We start from the raw sequence: 19,097 nt of genomic DNA, 5'->3' as shown, positions 1-19,097 counted from the left end.
TTTTGTTTTTACATTTATTCATATTTATTTGTTTTTAGATTTTATTTAGTTAATTTAAAAAATGTTTAAACGTAATTTTTTATTTATATATTTATAAATTTCTTTAATTTAAATATTTTTAGTTATGTTCTAAAATATTTTATTTCGTATATTTTTATTTTTTAGATTTTATTTAATATTTAATATTTATTTATTTATTCATCATTATTTATTATTATATTTATTTATATTTAAACATTTAATTAAATTTTACTTAATTTTACTTTAATTTAATTAAATTTTTTATTTTGTTTAATTTTTATTTATTTATTTATTTATGAAATTTTATATTATATTATTGCATTTAATTTTTGAATTTTATAAAAAAATTTTATTTAAATGTTTTTTAGTATTTTTATTTTATTTTATTTTATTTTATTTATTACCCTGATTATCTACTTCAGAGGCCGTTTAAGGTCACTCGTTACTGTTGACTGAACTGAGGCCATCCCAGATTTGCGTGGAAAATCACACTATCTTGCACGTTTGCTTACACACACACACACACACACACACACACACACACACACACACACACACACACTCAGTCTTGCATTTGGTAAACATGTTTTTGGAGGCAGTGGACTGCTCTGTATTGAAAGCAGCAGGCAGAGGGACTCAGGCTAATAAACGCTGGATATTTTTCATCTTAACAGAGAAACTCTTCCAAGTGCTTCCCGCTTTTCCCGCTCGAATGCGCTTTCTGTAAATGGTGCATCAAATAAAGCTGATTTTGTTATTTAGTTTCCAGACAGTGACCATCAACCGCAGACATTAATTATCATCTGTTGCCCAAACAGCTGTGAAAATAGTCGTCAGGAAAATAAATTAATGGCTCAGGTTGTTATTCGTGCCAAATTGCGACAAGAACTGATGTGTGTAAATGCGACTGAAAGTGATTACATGTGTTTGCCCGAATGCACACCAGAAAACACTTCCTTCTCAAGCCTGTAAATAGATTACAGGAGAACAGTTCATGATGAAATGATGTTGTTGGGTTTAGACTTCAAGCAACTCACTGGATTTAATCTACATTTTTGAGGTCAGTGTAAGTTTGATTTAATAAATCAAATAACTCAGAAGCAAAAATAATAAGCGCTAAAATAAATGACAAACATCCTACAAAAACTGAATGTGGCCACATTCAGCAAAATAAAACTATAATTTACCTAAATATTAACAATTATTCAATAAAGTACTATAAACGTTTTATAAAATATACATTCATAAATGATAAACCTCCAGCAAAAGGATTACCAACACTTTATTAAAATACAAATATAATTAAAATATTAATAATTAAGTTCATTCATTCATCCTCTTTTCAACATAGTCCCTTTATTAATCAGGGGTCGCCACAGCGGAATGAACCGCCTACTTTTCCAGTATATGTTTTACGCAGCGGATGCCCTTCCAGCCGCAACCCAGCACTGGGAAGCACCCCATACACACTCATTCACACACATATACTATGGCTAATTTAGCCTACTCAATTCGGCCAAACTTTATTAATTAAAAGTTAACCAATCAGGAGCTTGCTCTTGTAGGGGCATGCTTATGACGTAGCGCCTGATGTTGGTGTAAATCCTCCAGCCAACAGTGGGCAAATAATGGAGAAAAGTTGGTTGGTATGGTCACCAGTACTCTTTTTCTTCTATTTTCTTCATGAGTTATAGGTGTGTTTTGAGAATAAACCAATCAGAGTCTCATCTCACATTCCCTTTAAGAGCCAGTTGCGTCGCGCCATAAGCGCATTTGCTATTTACATGACGTAAAGTAAGTATAAGTGGAAAAACTGAGCATTTCACTAGCAAGAAAACAGTTAAACAGAGCATCTGCAGCGCGAGAATGAGAGATGACTTTCACTTTCGCTCTAGTGGTTAGGGAAACCTTGTACGCACAGACATCTATTACCCCATAAATAATAAATTTTGTTTGTTAAGTGCAAATATTCATTTCAAAACTGTTTCTAAATTCAGTTCTAATTTCCAGCAAACGAATAAATGAACAGTAATGAACAAGTGTGCTCAAAAAACTGAGTTATATCCAAATACACATGCTGTGCCCCTAAAACCTGACAGGTGGACAAATCTAAGCTTGTTTTTGGTAAAACAAATATAAATATGGATATGATAAATAATACTGCTAATAATAATAACATTATACAAAAGCAAATTGTGATGAATAAACTGAAAAAGCCTCCTGAGATGAAGAAGGCATGAAGGCTGTGGTTTTTAAATTTATGTAGTCTAGAAAATAATAATTTTTGTAATATTTTAATCCTTTATATTTATATCCTATATATATATATATATATCCTTATTATATCCTTTATATATATCCTTAATATTTAAATTCTTTTTCATTCGTAAAGATATTTGCGTATTGCTCTACATCTTGTGTGTATTAAGCAGTGTGTAAGCGAGGCGCACAACTAACGCGCTCTGCGCTGGACAATACACCGGCTTTGTTCTGTTCTATTGAAAAATCTTTTATAGCTTCTCAAAATAGCGACGCGCCAGCAACACACCTCAACACGCCTCCCTTTTTAGATCAGAACACCTATAGGCGCACATATGAGCGCAAATGCATTTGCTATTGAAACAGCGTTCAGCAAAACATCAAAACAACTCTTGAATCAAGCAAATAACAATTGAGTCGCGCCTTGCGCCACACTGCGCCGGGTGTATGATAGGGCCCTGTGACTGTTACCAATCTAATGTTGGAATCCAACATTGCCTGTAATTGTACAAAATAGTTTAATGGTAGATATTATTACGCCTGATTTCATTTATTATGCCGGATTTCATCTCTGTTATTTGCAGATAATTTTGTTCTTTTGGCTTCATCACCTTCAGCATGCACTGGGGCGGTTTGCTGCAGAGTGTGACGTGGCTGGGATGAGAATCAGCACCTCCAAGTCCGAGGCCATGGTGCTCCACCGGTAAAGGTGGTTTACCATCTCCAGGTTGGAGGAAAGTCCTTACCCCAGGTGGAGGAGTTCAAGTATCTTGGGGTTTTGTTCACGAGTGAGGGAAGGAAGGAGTGTGAGATTGACAGGCGGATCAGTGCAGCGGCAGCAGTAATGCCGTGGATGTACCGCTCCATTGTGGTGAAGAAGGAGCTGAGCCCAAAGGCAAAGCTCTCAAATTTACCGGTCAATCTACGTTCCTACTCTCACCTATGGTCATGAGCTTTTGATCATGACCGAAAGGACAAGATCTCAGATACAAGCGGCCGAAATGAGTTTCCTTCAAATGGTGGCAGGGCGCACCTTTTTAGAGGTTGAGGACCTCTGACACCTGTGAGCAGGGCCGGAGTGGGACTCCTTTTCAGCCCTGGAGTTTCAAGCCTCATACGGCCCACCTCTGACTATATTGAAATAAGGTCATTTCCCATTCAGTTTCTAATGACACTATCACGTCTTTTTTTTTGAGAAAACAGCTGCTTTAAAACTTCAAATGTTCAACAACCCTAACAGTATTATATGTCTTAACAATAAAAATGAAAAAAAAAAAAGACTCAGACGAGGATCAATCCCGGGTCGCTGGCGTCGAAACCTAAGGTGCTAACCACTCGACCACAACAATTATGAATTTGTTTAATTGCAGGCTGCATCTTCATCACGAGGCTGCGAGAAAATAGATAAAAAGAGCAGAGCTGCGGTAAAATATTGAATAAGAAGGCTGTGGTCAAGTAAATAAATACATAAATTTTAAAAGTGTGACTGCTGAGAGCAACAGATTCTGGGGCTAGGGACACCGGCCCTCGCGGCCAAAAAACGGACCGGCCCACCGGGAATTCTCCCGGTCCTCCCGATTAGCCAATCCGGGCCTGCCTGTGAGGAGCTTGGAGTAGAGTCGCTGCTCCTCCACATTGAGGTAAGTCAGCTGAGGTGGCTCGGGCATCTGTTTCGGATGCCTCCTGGACGCCTACCTAGGGAGGTGTGCCAGGCATGTCCCACCGGGAGGAGCCATTAGGGAAGACCCAGGACACGCTGGAGGGACTATGTCTCTCGGCTGGCCTGGGAAAGCCTCGGGTCCCCCCCCCCCCCCCCCCCTCCGGAGGAGCCGGAGGAAATGTATGGGGAGAGGGAAGTCAAGATCTCTCCTAAGACTGCTGCCCCCACGACCCGGCCCCGGAAAAGTGTCAGAAAATGGATAAATGAATGAATGAATATTATTATTATTATTATTATTATTATTGTAAAGGCCTTTATGGAATTGTAAATAGAGCTTGTGAAATTTGATCCTTAAATGACAAATTTTTCGTTAGCATTTTTATGTAATGAGGTATAATAAAGGTATAATATGAGGCATAATAAGGTTATATGTAAATAACTTTCAACTCCAAGCATTTTCTGTAGGGGAAAAATGTATTGAAATCATAAAAGCCATATCGCTTAGCCCTATAGATTCCATACACTACTCAGTAATGTTCAACCCCCCCAATAAACAATAAATAAAAAATAGATGTAATGATATCTGACATTAGCCGTATTAAAGTCTGCAACCGAAGGACGTCTTATAGGTCCATCTAAGGACTTGACATGAAGGAGATTAAATATTTCAAGAGAATTTTCCATGTTATGAATATTGCATTGAGGACCGTGTTCTTTCTTTTTCTCCTGTTAACTATGAAAATCACTCTGGATCTGAGGGAGAGCTGTGTTTTCTAGTAAAGCTGCTGCCGCTTTAGTCTGTAGTGTCAAAGTATTGCAGCAGAAAGTGTGTGTGTGTGTGTGTGTGTGTGTGTGTGTGTGTGTGTGTGGCTCTGTATCTCTGTAGTGAAATATGTGCTACTTTTGTTAGATTTGTTCTCATTTCAATGGCCAAATCAGATGAGCTGTTTGCCCTCCTGTATACGTTTTCCCAATTTTCTATTTAGAGAAGATTTTCAGCACATTTCTAATCATAATAGTTTTAATAACTCATCTCTAATCACTGATTTATTTTCTCTTTGCCATGATGACAGTAAATAATAGTAGACTAGATATTATTCAAGACACTTCTGTACAGCTTAAAGTGACATTTAAAGGCTTCACTAGGGTAATTACGGTAAAGTTAGGGTAATTAGGCAAGTCATTGTATATCAGTGGTTTGTTCTGGAGACAATCCAAAACTAACATTGCATAAGCGGGCTAATAATATTGACCTTAAAATGGTGTTTAAAGCAATTAAAAACTGCTTTTATTCTAGCCGAAATAAAAACAAATCAAACTTTCTCCAGAAGAACAAATATTAGAGGAATTAGCAAGTTGTTGAATTAGCTAGTTGTTAGCATGTTTCCAGCTCGAATAAGCATGTTGATAGCATGTTTTTAGTATGGATTAGAATTTTATAGCATGTTTCCAGCATGAATCAGCATGTTTTTAGTGTGAATTAGCATGCTCGTAACATGTTTCCAGTATAAATTAGCATATTGTTAGCATGTTTTTTGTATAAATTGAAAAGTTGTTTGCATGTTTCTAGTATGAATTAGCACGTTGATAGCATGTTTCATTATGGATTAACATGCTGTTAACGTGTTTCCAGTATGAATTGGCATGTTATTGGTGTGTGGATAAGCATGTTTTTAACATGTTTTTATTATGAACTAGCGTGTTGATGGGATGTTTCTAGCATGCATTAGCATGTTGTTAGCATGTTTCCAGTTTGAATTAACATGTTTTCTATAATGGTTGTAGCATCGGTTAACCTGTTGCTAACATGTTTTAAGTATACAATAGTATGTTACTAACTTGTTTCTAATATAGAATAACACATTGTTAGCATGTTTCCAGTAAAAATAACATGTTGTTAATGTGTTTGTAGTATGCATTAATATGTTGCTAGTATGTTTTAGTATGGATTAACATGTTGCTAGCATGTTTCCAATATTAATTAGTATGACAAGAACATGTTACCACTATGCATTAGCATGTTGTTAACATGTTTCCACTATGCATTAGCATGTTGTTAACATGTTTCCATTATGAATAAGCATGTTGATAACATGTTTTCAGTATGGATAGCATGTTGTTAACATGCTTCTACTATAAATTACCATGTTGCTAATGTGCTTTCAGTATGAATTCACTGGTTGATAACAAGTTTCTAGTGTGAATTAGAATGCATGCTAGCATGTTTTAAGTATGAACTACATGTTGTTTGCAATTTTCTTGCACAAATTAGCATGTTAGCATGTTTTAGTGTGAATAAACATGTTTTAGTATGAATTACCATGTTGTTAACGTGTTTCCAGTATAAATTAACATGTAGTTAGTATGATTACAATATTAAGTAGCATGCTGATATCTTGTTTCCTGTATGATTTTGCATGCTGTTAGTAAGTTTCAAGTATGAATTAGCATGTTGCTAACTTGTTTATAGTATGAGTTATAATTTTGTTAGCATGTTTATAGTATGAATCAACATGTTGCTAACATGTTTCCATTGTAAATAAGCATGTTTTGGTGTGAATTGCCATGTTACTTGCATATTTCATTATGTGTTAACAAGTTAATGTGTTTCCAATATGAGTTAGCATGTTGCTAGCATGTTTCTATGATAAATTAGCATGTTGTTAAAATGTTTCCAGTGTGAATAAACATGTTTTAGTGTGAATTAACATGTTGTTCACATGTTTTCAGTATGAATTAGCATGTTGTTAGCTTGTTTAGTTTGAATTACCATGTTGCTTGCATGTTTCATAATGGATTAACATGTTTCTTGCATATTTCCAGTATGAATTAGCATACTGTTAGCATGTTTCTAGTATGAATTAGCATGTTGTTTGCATGTTTTATGTATAAATTAGCATGCTGCTAGCATGTTTCAATGATGAATTAGTACATTGATAACATGTTTCCAGTGTGAATAAACATGTTTTAGTGCGAATTAACATGTTGCTAGCATGTTTCCAGTATGAATTAGCATGTTGTTAGCATGTTTAGTATGAATTACCATATTGATTTCATGTTTCATTATGGATTAGCATGTTGTTAGCATGTTTAGTATGAATTAGCATGTTGTTAGCATGTTTAGTATGAATTACCATATTGCTTGCATGTTTCATTATGGATTAGCATGTTGTTAGCATGTTTAGTATGAATTAGCATGTTGTTAGCATGTTTATTATGAATTACCATGTTACTTGCATGTTTCATTAAGAATTAGCTTGTTGTTAACATGTTTCCAGTATGAATTAGCATGTTGCTAGCATGTTTCCAGTGCGAATAAGCATGTTGATAGCATGTTTCCAGTATGAATTAGCATGTTGTTATCATATGTTAGTATGAACTAATTTAGCCATTTGCTAATGCGTAATAAATGATTGACGGTGTGCGTTTATCGTACAGCGTCTCCATAATCTTGTGTTTTCTGTGCTAATCGCTGCAGCTCTGATCATTTCGCAGGCTAATGTTCACTTCAGGAACCGTACAGATGTTTTTAGGGAATCATTGCCCTTATTTATTGTGCTGAATTGTCTTCAGAGCTGCTCGTCACTAACACTGCCAAGAAACCGCTTTCAAGATAATGAGATGAACCGAAAGCACGGCGAGCGGCACCGGTTCAGGATGTTTCCATGGCGATGAGCCTCATGCTTGTCTATCTTTGACTCTGGCGTCTGTCTGTTTTTACCCTCTGCTTCGCTTTGTATTATTTTTACTGCTGTTTGCATCGTCAGGAGTCTGAGGTGACCTTGAACACAGACGATTGAGGAATAAAATGCATCGGCCAGACCTTTCAGGAAACTCCCATTAGTAAAGACGAATTCATCATGTACGAGTCTTTGTTTATTCGATTGAACAGTTAAACTGTTGGGGCGGCACTGTGGCCTTACAGCAAGAAGGTTGCTGGTTTGAGTCCCGGTTGGGTCAGTTGTTGTTTATGTGTAAAGTTTTCATGTTCTCCCTGTGTTGGTGTGTGTTTCCTCCGGGTGCTCCGGTTTCCCCCACAGTCCAAACACATGCGCTATAGAGGAATTGATGAACTGAATTGGCTGTAGTGTATGAGTTTGAGTGTATGGGCGTTTCCCAGTACTAGGTAGCTGCTTAAAGAGCATACGCTGTGTAAAACATATGATGGAATAGTTGGCGGTTCATTCCGCTGTGGCTACCTCTGATTAATAAAAAATATATAAATTCATTCATCCATTCATTTTCTTTTCGGCTTGGTCCCTTCTAAATATATGAATTACATAGGATAATACATTCTGTGGGAGCCTATATGTCAAAGGTCTCAAATTCAATTCCTGGAGGGCCGCAGCTCTGCACAGTTCTGCTCCAACTCTGTTCTAAAACACCTGATGCAAATAATCAAGGTGTTCAAGAATAGTCATAAACACCTTGATTATTGCATCAGGTGTTTTAAAACAGAATTGGATCAAAACTGTGCAGCGCTGCGGCCCTCCAGGAATTGAATTTGAGACCTATGCTATATGTGAAATACAGTTTCACGTCTCAAAGGGTGCTTTCACCCCTGTGATTTATTTGTTCTGAAACATGGATTGAAATTGTTACAGTGTTGCTCTTTGCTCTTGGTGCGGTTCGCTTTCAAAGTTTCTAAATGGACCAAAAGAGCTCAAACAAGCCACGTGTGAGTGAACTCTCCTCACATTGGACGAAGTTTAAAGGTTTATTTAGCAGAGTCCTGCTCAGCTGTCATGCATCCTTAAAGGTTCAGGACACCCCGGAGAACTTTTTTTTTTTGTATTAACAGATGTGTGTGTGTTGAGCATCAATTAAGACAATGTTAGCACCTGTCAGCTTTAATTGTGGGGGAAACTGGATAATTTTGAGCTTTTGTCAGCTAATTTCAGCTTCCGGGTTTAAAATGATTTTTGGGGCGGGATCAAAATCGGCGACGTAGCACAGAACTGCAAGTGCAATGATGACGCGTCGGTTTCTCATTATTATTCATAGCGGAGTTTTCTTATCCTATGAGAAGAGCCGACTGCTTAATTATTCATCAGACCTGCCAGTGTCAAGCCCGAGCTGAGAGACACGGAAACCACGGCACAGTATTTAGTCGTTCATGAAGGCTCATATGCGTTTGTTTCCATGATCCACAGGGTTTGTTGCATGTTTTCCCCCGCGATCTTGTCAGGGCCGATCATACAGCAAAGCTGTGTGTGTGCTGCAAGCATTTTTGTCGGGAGAGCAGCACGAGAATTAGAGAATGGAGGACGCTGTCTTTTATCAGGAGTTCGCTCACATTCAGACACATCGCCGTGCTGCTGTGTTTGCCTAAATCCTCCAGATTACCAGCAGGGTTAATGGTTAAAATAGACAGGTCAGGAGACCTGCTGCACTGAGTCTGCTGGATACGGGGATTGAGGGAGAAGTCCCCATTAATACGGTTTACATGAACACACTTATCTTTATAATGATATAAATTGTTGTTGTCTGTATATGAAATTACAAATAACAAATGTAGCAGGGCATTAAATCACTGTTCATTTCTTTGCATTTTAACTTTGTAAACTATAAACTCATGCGTCTCCTCTTTGTGTCTCATTTTGTGAGCTGACTGACAACAACAGTTATTCGCTCCCCTTCTCCCCTGCTGGCCACGCCCACTCCTGCACAATGCTCGCGGAGCTCCGCCCATTAATCATGCATCTTTTGAAAAAATTCTGAAGTAGACTTTAACCGAAAGAGGGGGGTGTCATGGCCCTTTAATTTAATTCATGACGATGAGCATTAAGACATTATAAGCGGAAAGCTGCACTTTAGTTTTGAATGGTGACACTTACAGACATCGTCACCAAATATAAATCAGAGGTCAGACTTTGTCATCCAGAGCAGTTGGCTTATGCATTATAGGCTTTACATTATAGAGAGACATAACAGATAAACCAAGACTGCTGTTCGGTCAGTTTTCCTATCGGATGAACAGCTCTCATTTATAGTTCAGCATGCTTTCACTTTCCTATTTTACACGAAACACACAATTACTGATAGGAATGATTTCCCACCCTACTCATCATTCTCTCTTCATATATATTACATATCCATAAACCACTGTAACCTAGCCGGGCTCGTATCATATCGCTTTCTCACTACAATCTATCTGCTCCAGAGTTTGTTTCAATCGAGCCGAGACCAGCTCATTCAGGCGATCTCAGACCGATTGTTTTGCTGCGGATCCGAGCTCGACTTCTGGATTCACATATGCCAAATGACGGTTGTGTCTATTGTCTAACGAATGGTTAAGTAACACTTTCAAGCGGGTCAACTTGCAGGACAGGTTCTGACTCCAGTATGTCATTTGCACACTTTGTTTTCAGTGCCTAGTGTAACGTCTGGGGGGAGTGACACTCACAACAGAAGGTAAGATCCAATATGCAGGTTTATTCAGCGTCAGGCAAGCAGTGCCTGACGTTTACAGGTGCAAACGGGTATGTTAAGGCAGTCCAGAATCGTAGTCGGTATAAACAGGCAACAGGTCAAAAGGCAGGCGGCTAAACTAGAGAACAAGGGTAAACAAGGCTAGCGTCTAGACACGGAGAAAACAAGACAAGGAGAAACGCATTGTAATGTCACACTGGGAAAACAAGACTCGGCAAACTGGAAGGGTGAAAGAGTGGCTTATGAATGGTGTGATATCAGTCTGTGACAAGGATCAGCTGGCGGTGATTGCAATCAGGATAGATGAATGAGCAGGCGTGCGTGTCTGGGAGCAGTGCATGTATGAATGTGTAGTCCTGGGGAATGCGCAAATGTAGTCCTGAGAGTTCGTGTGAGAACCAGCGATCTCTGGAAAGCGATCGCTGGTTGTGTGACACCTAGACTGCAGCTCTGCACAAGACCTTTGGGCATAGGAGAAATGGTTGTGGTCATCTGAGCTTGGTTTCTCTCGAGGTTTTTTAATTTTTTACTTTCGCCAATTGGTGACGTTTTTTTTTTCCTCTCCGCTGTCGCCACTGGCTTGCATTGTTCGGGATCTGTAGAGCTGCGCATCGATGGATTTGCTCTTCAGTGTCTGGACTCTCAGTAGTGAATATTAAACCACACTGAACTGAACTTAAACACTGAAAACTCGACTGACACGGTTTAAATTTACTATAATCTTCTATGTGAAGCTGCTTTGACACTATCTACATTGTAAGAGTGCTGTGGAAGTAAAGGTGAATTGAACTGAATTGCAATGTGTCATGAATGGGTCCTTATATGCTGATGATATCGGGGCTGGAGATGCACTTTACCCTGCAAACGACAACACTTCATTTGCAGGCTTGGTTTAGGTTTGTCCTCGACTATATATATACTGTCGGTAAAAATGTATTAAGGGTGCTTTCACACCTGCCTTATTTAGTCCGGTTGAATTACTATGCACTACGGTTGGTTTTCCTTCTTGGTGCGGTTCGTTTGGGCAGGTGTGAATGTAGCAATCACACTCGAGTGTGCATCAAAAGCAGACCAAAAAAGTGTAGCGAGACCTGCTTGAAGAGGTGGTCTCGGTATGCTTTCAAATGAACCCTGGAGCGGTGGCGCAGTAGGTAGTGCTGTCGCCTCACAGCAAGAAGGTCGCTGGTCAGAACCTCGACTTAGTTGGCGTTTCTGTGTGGGGTTTGCATGTTCTCCCTGCATTCGCGTGAGTTTTCTCCGAGTGCTCCGGTTTCCCCAACAGCCCACAGACATGCGGTACAGGTGAATTGGGTAGGCTAAATTGTCCGTAGTGTATGTGTGGATGTTTCCCAGATGGGTTGCAGCTGGAAGGGCATCCGCTGCGTAAAAATGTGCTGGATAAGTTGCCGGTTCATTCCGCTGTGGCGACCTCGGATTAATAAAGGGACTAAGCCGACAAGAAAATAAATTAATGAATAATTTCGAGAGGATCGTGCTTATAATTGACACGGCTGACCCCGCGTTAGCTAATACAGGGGTTTTCAAACTGGGGTCCGCGGGCCCCTGGGGCCCCCTGGGGCCGCAAAGAAATTTTAGATCAATGAGCCCACATGGATGAATTTTGTGTCCCGCATCATTCTGAAGGTTAATATATTTTTATTATAATTTGAGCTCAAAAGTACTGCAAAAATGAAGCTTTATGCTTATGTCATTTAAATGCAGTTGACACTTTCGTGACACAGGAAAAGAAGCGCAGCGGCCCGCCTCCGTGGACGGGGACTTTTATTGAATAAGCGCTTCTGGCCAGGCGCTTCCTGACTGTGATTTTTGGCGCTTGTCTGCTGCACCTGACGGCGTTTACCTTTCACTTACGCTTACCTCTTTTACGCTAAACAACTAAAGGAATGCTCAGGTTTGACTGACTATATTTCAGTTAAAATACAGGATCAATAAGAACATTATCGGTGGCTGAAAGCACTTCCCTGTTTATGGCTTGCGTTCCTAAGTAACCGAGTTGCTGCGGAGTGCGCGCCTCTGCGCAGGCTTCACTCATAGGGAACAAATAGCATTTTAAAGACACGGCACAACATTGCAACTCGTCCACAGCGCGACAGGCTTTTACACTTTGCATTGTACAAATATCAGACTTTGCAGCATGGCAAACAAACATATTAAAATTGTAAAGCAAAAAGTGCTGCAATAACAATGAATGGAGCTGTCATCACATCAGCGAGTGCTCAGTTTCACTCCTGTTACACTAATGACAGCTGGATGAGCTCTGCAGTGAACCTCTTACTCACATTGGTTCATAACTGGATGATTAAAAAAACTAAATTGTATACACACTGAGTAAAACCACTAAAGCCTTTAAAAATTATAATGTATCTGTTTGTGTTATGTTATAGGGCTAATAATTATTAAATATTAAAATGTATTAGTGCTCTGTATTTAATGGAGCTCAACATACCTGATCAAATTTTAATACTCTGAATATAAATGCATTTTTGTTCCACTTTTTCCCATATTTGTTTGTGTAACTAATTTAAATGTAATGTTCAGTCTTATTATTATTAGAACAAACTGGTATGAACATTTTAAAGTCAGCAAAGCTTCTAAAATTATGCAAAGTAAAACTTGTGGCTCTTTGAACTTGAATACCCAATTCTAGATTGCATTTAGGAAATTATTTTTTATCAGTGCAAGTCAGGATTGTCGACCTGAGTAAATTATGATGTGCACAAAAAAAAGGAATAAAAATAAACAAAACACACTGAACCACTACAGCCTCCATTGTAGTATTGCTAGTTACAACAGTACAGTTAACTGTTAACAGGCTGATGAATGACAAAACTCTTTAAAACTTCAAAGCTTTAAATCTTTAGATACATTTAGCCTCTCAGCTGTAAGGGTAAATACAGAAGAGTCTAGCTGTGCATAGGCTGAAAAAAAGCATAAAAATGGCATAAAAACTGTGTAAAGTGACGACTTGTACACAAAATATGGCTTGATGGAATAATCCAGTGAGAGAAGACCACAATAAACACTGCGCATCAAGATTTGATCAATAGATTGAAGCACTGAAACCATGTCAACTCAACTAACATCTTACAAAAATTAATCCAGATAATGAATAATATAAATTTATTGAATAATATATAATAATATAAATGTATTGAATAATACAATTTAAAAAAAAATTAAGTACAGTAGTTAATTTGAGGGGGTGGCGTCATTTTTATTTTTGGGGGTCCCCAAAAGAATTCGCCCTACACAAAGGGGCCCTCAGCTGAAAAAGTTTGAAAACCCCTGGTCTAATATATGATTCACCAATCAGATGATTCTTACCTTAGTATAAATAACCAATGAATCCTAGCTTAGTCATCTTCGTCTTGAAGAATCCCCCCTCCACCCCCTCTCCTCCACTTTTTCCTCTATATGGCAGCATGGTGGCCCAGTAGTTAGCACTGTTGCCTCACAGCAAGAATGTCTCTGCTTCGCGTCTTAACCCGGCCAGTTAATATTTCTGTGTGGAGTTCATGTTCTCCCCATGCTAGCGTGGATTTTCCCGGAGTTCTTCGGTTTTCTCCCACAGTCATGAGACATAAGTAAATCGACTAAACCAAATCAGCACCATAGACAAATTCCACCATCAGCATACCTTCATAGCAATCCCTGAGCAGCGGGGGGGAGGGCAAACTCCCCTCTCGTCTTGCAAATGGAAGGGAGCCATGGGCTCGAGGATCTTATGAGCTCAGGGCTCTCTCCTAAGACAGCATGCCAAATAAGCTTTATAATCAGTCATCAGCTAAGTGTGAACTCTTGAAAGGATCCTGCTTTGAAAAGATGCAAAAACCTCCCTGGTTTTGTTGCTTCTTTAAAGGGCTGGTCCAGAATGTAATTTTAAGGCTTGGTTGTGTTTATAAGATGCAAAGCAATGTGTGCTCATGTTTCACTTGAAGGAAATCATGTTATTTTTTCATAAATCTCACTTTGATTATACACAGCTACTCAGCTAACATGAAAACCACTGATATATTTCCTCGTTCCTCTGAAAGGCCCGCCCTTAAGTGACTCTGATTGGTCATCGTCATAATGGGCTGCGATTCGCGGATCGGCTCCAGGTCACGCCCGTACAGCACACGCTTTTCTGCTGTGTAAACAATCAGTCAACCTACTGCCTGCTCTCTATAATAACATCTGAGAAGTGTCTGTAACATGTGAAAATGGGGTGCAGCTCCTTTAAGAGCGTTTGCGTGTGTGTCTATGTGTGTGTGTGTGTGAATGTGTGAACTTTCTGCAACAAGCGCATGTGCGTGGGAGTTTTTTTTTCTTTTTCTCTGATGCTCGGATTAAGTTATTTTCTGTAAGATATCGTGACAGAAGAAGAAAGCACAAGATGTGGGATGAGACCTGTGTGAGCTTGATTTATAATTCTGATGCTACCACGAGTCAGGTATCCTGTATTTACCTGTATTTTTTTAACTCAACGCGTAACACGACGTCTTTCTCGTGTATCCGGAATAAGCAGGTGTAAGTAATATGAATCATCCACATATCTTTTGCAGCTTCATTATCTGAGATGTGAAACGCATGGAAAAGCTGCCTGAAGACAATCAATGCAGTCGCGCACACACATAAGAGACACGAACGTGCTGGTGGAGTGTGTATATGTGTGTGTGTGTGTGTGTTTACAGCAGTTTGACTGATAAATATGAATTTGTAGCTAAATCGTTTGCCCGCAAAGCAGATTTTCGCATTGTTTACATCGTTGCTACAGCATACCGTTAACGCTAGACACTGTACATGTCATGATCAATTTAACAAATAAAAACACTTACAGGTTTTACCTGACAGCTTTAAGGAGATTTTAGCCGAATCCAGCACTGAACTGGGAGAGATCCTAGAGCTGTTTTGTCAAATCATGCTTGCTGTGTATTTTATAATTCTCTGGAACATAATTAATATTGAACTGTGAGCACTTCTGTCTTTGTGTCGTGTCCTTTGGAAGCCCAAATACAGAAACAGACGAAGCTCTGTGGAAACAGCCGTGTTTAGATGCATTTTTAGCTTCATCTCTGCTATAACATTACAGCGCCTCTGGCCACCGCCCTTACCTGCGCAGTGTGTGTGCGCAATAAACAAACCTTTGTGATCTCACAGGGGGCGGAAGTATTTTTTGTAGTCCCCAAAATTCGTTCATTGTAGGCTTTGCTAAGCTAACTCTGTAAAAACTATGACGGCAAATCAATGCCAATATTAATCGAGCGCAGCGGTGATGTTTGTTATTAAAAAATTTAATAATTATAATAATATTCAAAGCTGCACTGCACATCTGCATTGTATGGAAAGATCTAAAAACCAAATAAACTCTTCTGAAGACAATATTTCCTAGAAAGATCAACCCCAAGTGTCATAATGAGCTCTGCTGTTGTGGTTAATAATGAAGTAAAATACAACAAACCAGAAGTGCTGCACGGGACAAATCAAATGGGTTCAGAAAGTCATGTTACAAGAATGCAAGTCATTATTTTAAAAGATTAATTATCATTATTTGACTGTTTCTCGAGATTGAATCCTCATAAAGTTCATAAAGTTCTTAGAAAGTTTCTTATGATTATGACTTGCAAATTGTATATATATTTAATGGCGTGATCTTTTAACCTGCGTCCAATCCCAGCTAACTTCCGGAAAGACAGAGTAGCCAATAGCGTTAGAGATAACAAGTACACCAAGTCCCGCCCCAGGACTGACAAAAATCCAAACTGTTTCGCGCGAGCAGAGAGAAGAACCAGCGAGCGAGCGGAGAGAACTGATCGCGTGCGCGCGCTGTAGGCATGACCTCGCTCGCGAGACCGTCCATCGTGCGCACAGATGATGACGTGCGCGCGCGGGACTTGTTTTCTCGCGCTGGATCAGTTGAGCGCGCGCGTGAAGATCCCCTGTGCGCTCGCGAGCTGTAGTTTTCCAGTGTGTAGACCTGTAATCTGCTCACGGTTCACTTCTCCTCGCGCGCAAACATCACCGCTGCGCTCGATTAATATTGGCATTGATTTGCCGCCATAAAAAACCAAGGTCTCCCTTGCATTGAACCTAGAACTCTTTACATTCAGAGATGCTGTTTATGTTCACACAGCTACATTACAAATCAACTAAAGTTTAAAATATGATATCATAGTGGACCACCCCTTTAAATACACAACAAAGGTCATCTAAGATCGCTGCTTAAATGGTCGACTCTTAATCAGAGTATCGTCTTACTCGTATTAAAATTAGAGTATTGGCGTCTACTTAAACCTATCTCAGACTGGAGCTTGGCATTGTACAAGCTGCTACACTATAAAAGTGCTATACAAATAAAGATGAATTGAGTAGAAAAGTTATCTGGTGAAATAGTTATCACTCATCTGCGTTGTAATGAATCAGCGGTTGATTTATTTGCTGGTCCAGTCTCAGTGCAGGAGAAAATCAGGACGGCATGAAAGAATGAAGAAAAAAAGAGGGTCCTGCAGGCGTTTGGGCTCCGTGTGGGTCTCTGTCGGGAACACGAGGGGAAGGGGTGATGGGAAACAGGCTTTTTTTTTATTATTTGTTTGCCCACAATATCAGATAACATTAGCAGCGTCACATCACATACGAATGTTACAGAGTTGAAATTAAAGCACAGGGTGTAAAGAATGACAAATCAAAATAATAAACATTGGGTAACACTTAATAACACTGCACACTATAAAACGTTCATTGAGCATTAGCAAATAGTTCATTAATTATTTGAAGCATTAACTCTACATTAACAGACATTAGTAAGCAGTTTTTAACTACAGCGACACTGAAATAATTTAACTGATTTACTACATTTGTTTAAGGTAAGTGTTGATAACTATTTATATAGGTTGTATTTATACAAATATATTACATTTAGTAATGTTCACTTTAACTCATTTGTTTATATTTAGCCCATATGAATAGTTTGCGACCACTTACATTAAACAAATGTAGCAAATACAATGAATCATTTCTTTTTCAGTGAAATATAAATGAAAGGATGTTAAAAAATAAATAAATAAAGCGAAAACAAAACAACAAATCAAAAAATAAACATTGTTTTTAAACAATTAAGAACAGGATCGAAAGGAAATGTATAGAGTCTGGGACAACTGAGATGAGTATCCACGTGCAGCCGTATTAAACAGAATATTCAGGCAGGCAATGGTGCAAACTGGAGCATTCAGGTAATCCAAAGTCTAGTCAGAAAAGCAGGCGAATGGTCAACAAACACAGCAAAGGTCAAATACATGGTAGGCAGGAAAAGAGAGAAAAAGAGTGTGTATTTGAGGTGTCTTTATAGTCCTAAAAATAATATGATTTCTCCTTATGAGAATCAGCTGTGTGTGCAATCAGGGGGAATCAGGAACTGGTGTGTGTGAGGTGCTTGATGGGAGTTGTAGTACGTTAATTTGGCCGTTGTGTAGTTCTCCAGTCCCTTATTTATCAGGGGTGGCCACAGTGGAATGATCCTCCAATTATTCGAGCATATGTTTTATGCAGCAGATGCCCTTTCAGCTGCTACCCAGTACTGGGAAACACCCATACACACTCATTCACACACACACATACACTCAGCCAATTTAGTTAATCAATCACCCTATAGCGCATGTGTTTGGACTGTGGGGGAAGCTGGAGCACTCAGAGGAAACCCACACCAACACGGGGAGAGCATGCAAACTCCACAGAGAAAGCCAACTGACCCAGCCGAGGCTCAAACCAGCGACCTTCTTGCTCTGAGGCCACAGTGCTAACCACTGTGCCACCCATTTAGTAAATTCAATGGTCCATCATGTTTTCTAGTGCACTCAAAAATGACTTTTGCTGCTTGTTTAAGCTACTTATTTAAAATAAGTTGAACCAACACAATTCTTAAGGTTGTTTTTTTGTTGGGACAACTCAACTGTTTTATGTTTAATCCACTTAAATCCACTTCAAGTTATAAAAACTATTGAGTTAACCTAAGCGATTTGTGCTGGGACAGCATGAAGGAATTGTGTGCATTTTTACAGAGCGTGTGCCCTTGATATTGATCCCTTTAAAGCAACTGGATTCAATAAAAGGCTTTCCATCAGGAAACAGCATTTTAATCTAAAAGCAGAGACTGCGAGCGGGAAACTCTGGGCCTTGTGCAGGTTTTTGGGCTTGGTTTCGGGGGCCCGCCGCTAAGTACCACCTGCTGAGATGGTATGTTTAATGAATGTTTCTGATTTTGCGAGCAGCTGGAATCACTACACACGTCGTTTGCTGAGAGCGATCGCACATGTGGAGCAGCAGATGCAAAGCGACAGTCAATCCAGCTGTTTCTGCGTCTGCATTATGTGTCTTAAACAGCGCTCATAATGCATTCACACCTGTGTGTTGTGTTCAGCTGGGAGCGGGAACTGATACTTACTTAAAGTTAGTCTCTTCTGGATTTTGTTTGTTGAAATAAAAAGAAAGGAGTTTGAGTATCTTCTTGACAGTACACAAAGATTGAAACAAATAATGCCATAGGTTTTGAAAAATCACAAAATTTAAAATTTTAGGATGCACTTAGAGTTAAAGTCAGGATTATTCACCCTCCTGTGAAATCTTATCAAATATTTCCCAAATTATGCTGAACTGATTCAGGAATTGTTCACAGTATTCCCTCTAATATTTTTTCTTCTGGAGAAAGTCTGATTTGTTTTATTTCAGCTAG

General features: G+C 39.1%; 2 long non-coding RNA genes across 2 annotated transcripts in view; one reads left to right on the top strand and one right to left on the bottom strand.

Annotated features, from left to right (window-relative positions):
• Positions 1–19,097, bottom strand: part of LOC147839507 (uncharacterized) — a 519,823-nt gene that overhangs the window by 193,092 nt on the left and 307,634 nt on the right. The gene's annotated exons all lie outside the window — the stretch shown is intronic.
• Positions 2,769–6,918, top strand: LOC147839510 (uncharacterized). The gene is made up of 3 exons (XR_015519190.1): positions 2,769–3,343; positions 3,888–5,509; positions 5,574–6,918. It is a non-coding gene; the product is annotated as an uncharacterized LOC147839510 (long non-coding RNA).

This window comes from Danio rerio, chromosome 20 (genome assembly GCF_052040795.2).
Source record: "Danio rerio strain M-AB ecotype USA chromosome 20, GRCz13ab, whole genome shotgun sequence".
Lineage (NCBI taxonomy): Eukaryota > Metazoa > Chordata > Actinopteri > Cypriniformes > Danionidae > Danio > Danio rerio.
Note: the sequence above shows the minus strand (reverse complement) of the source record. Positions and strands in the feature narration are given on the sequence as shown.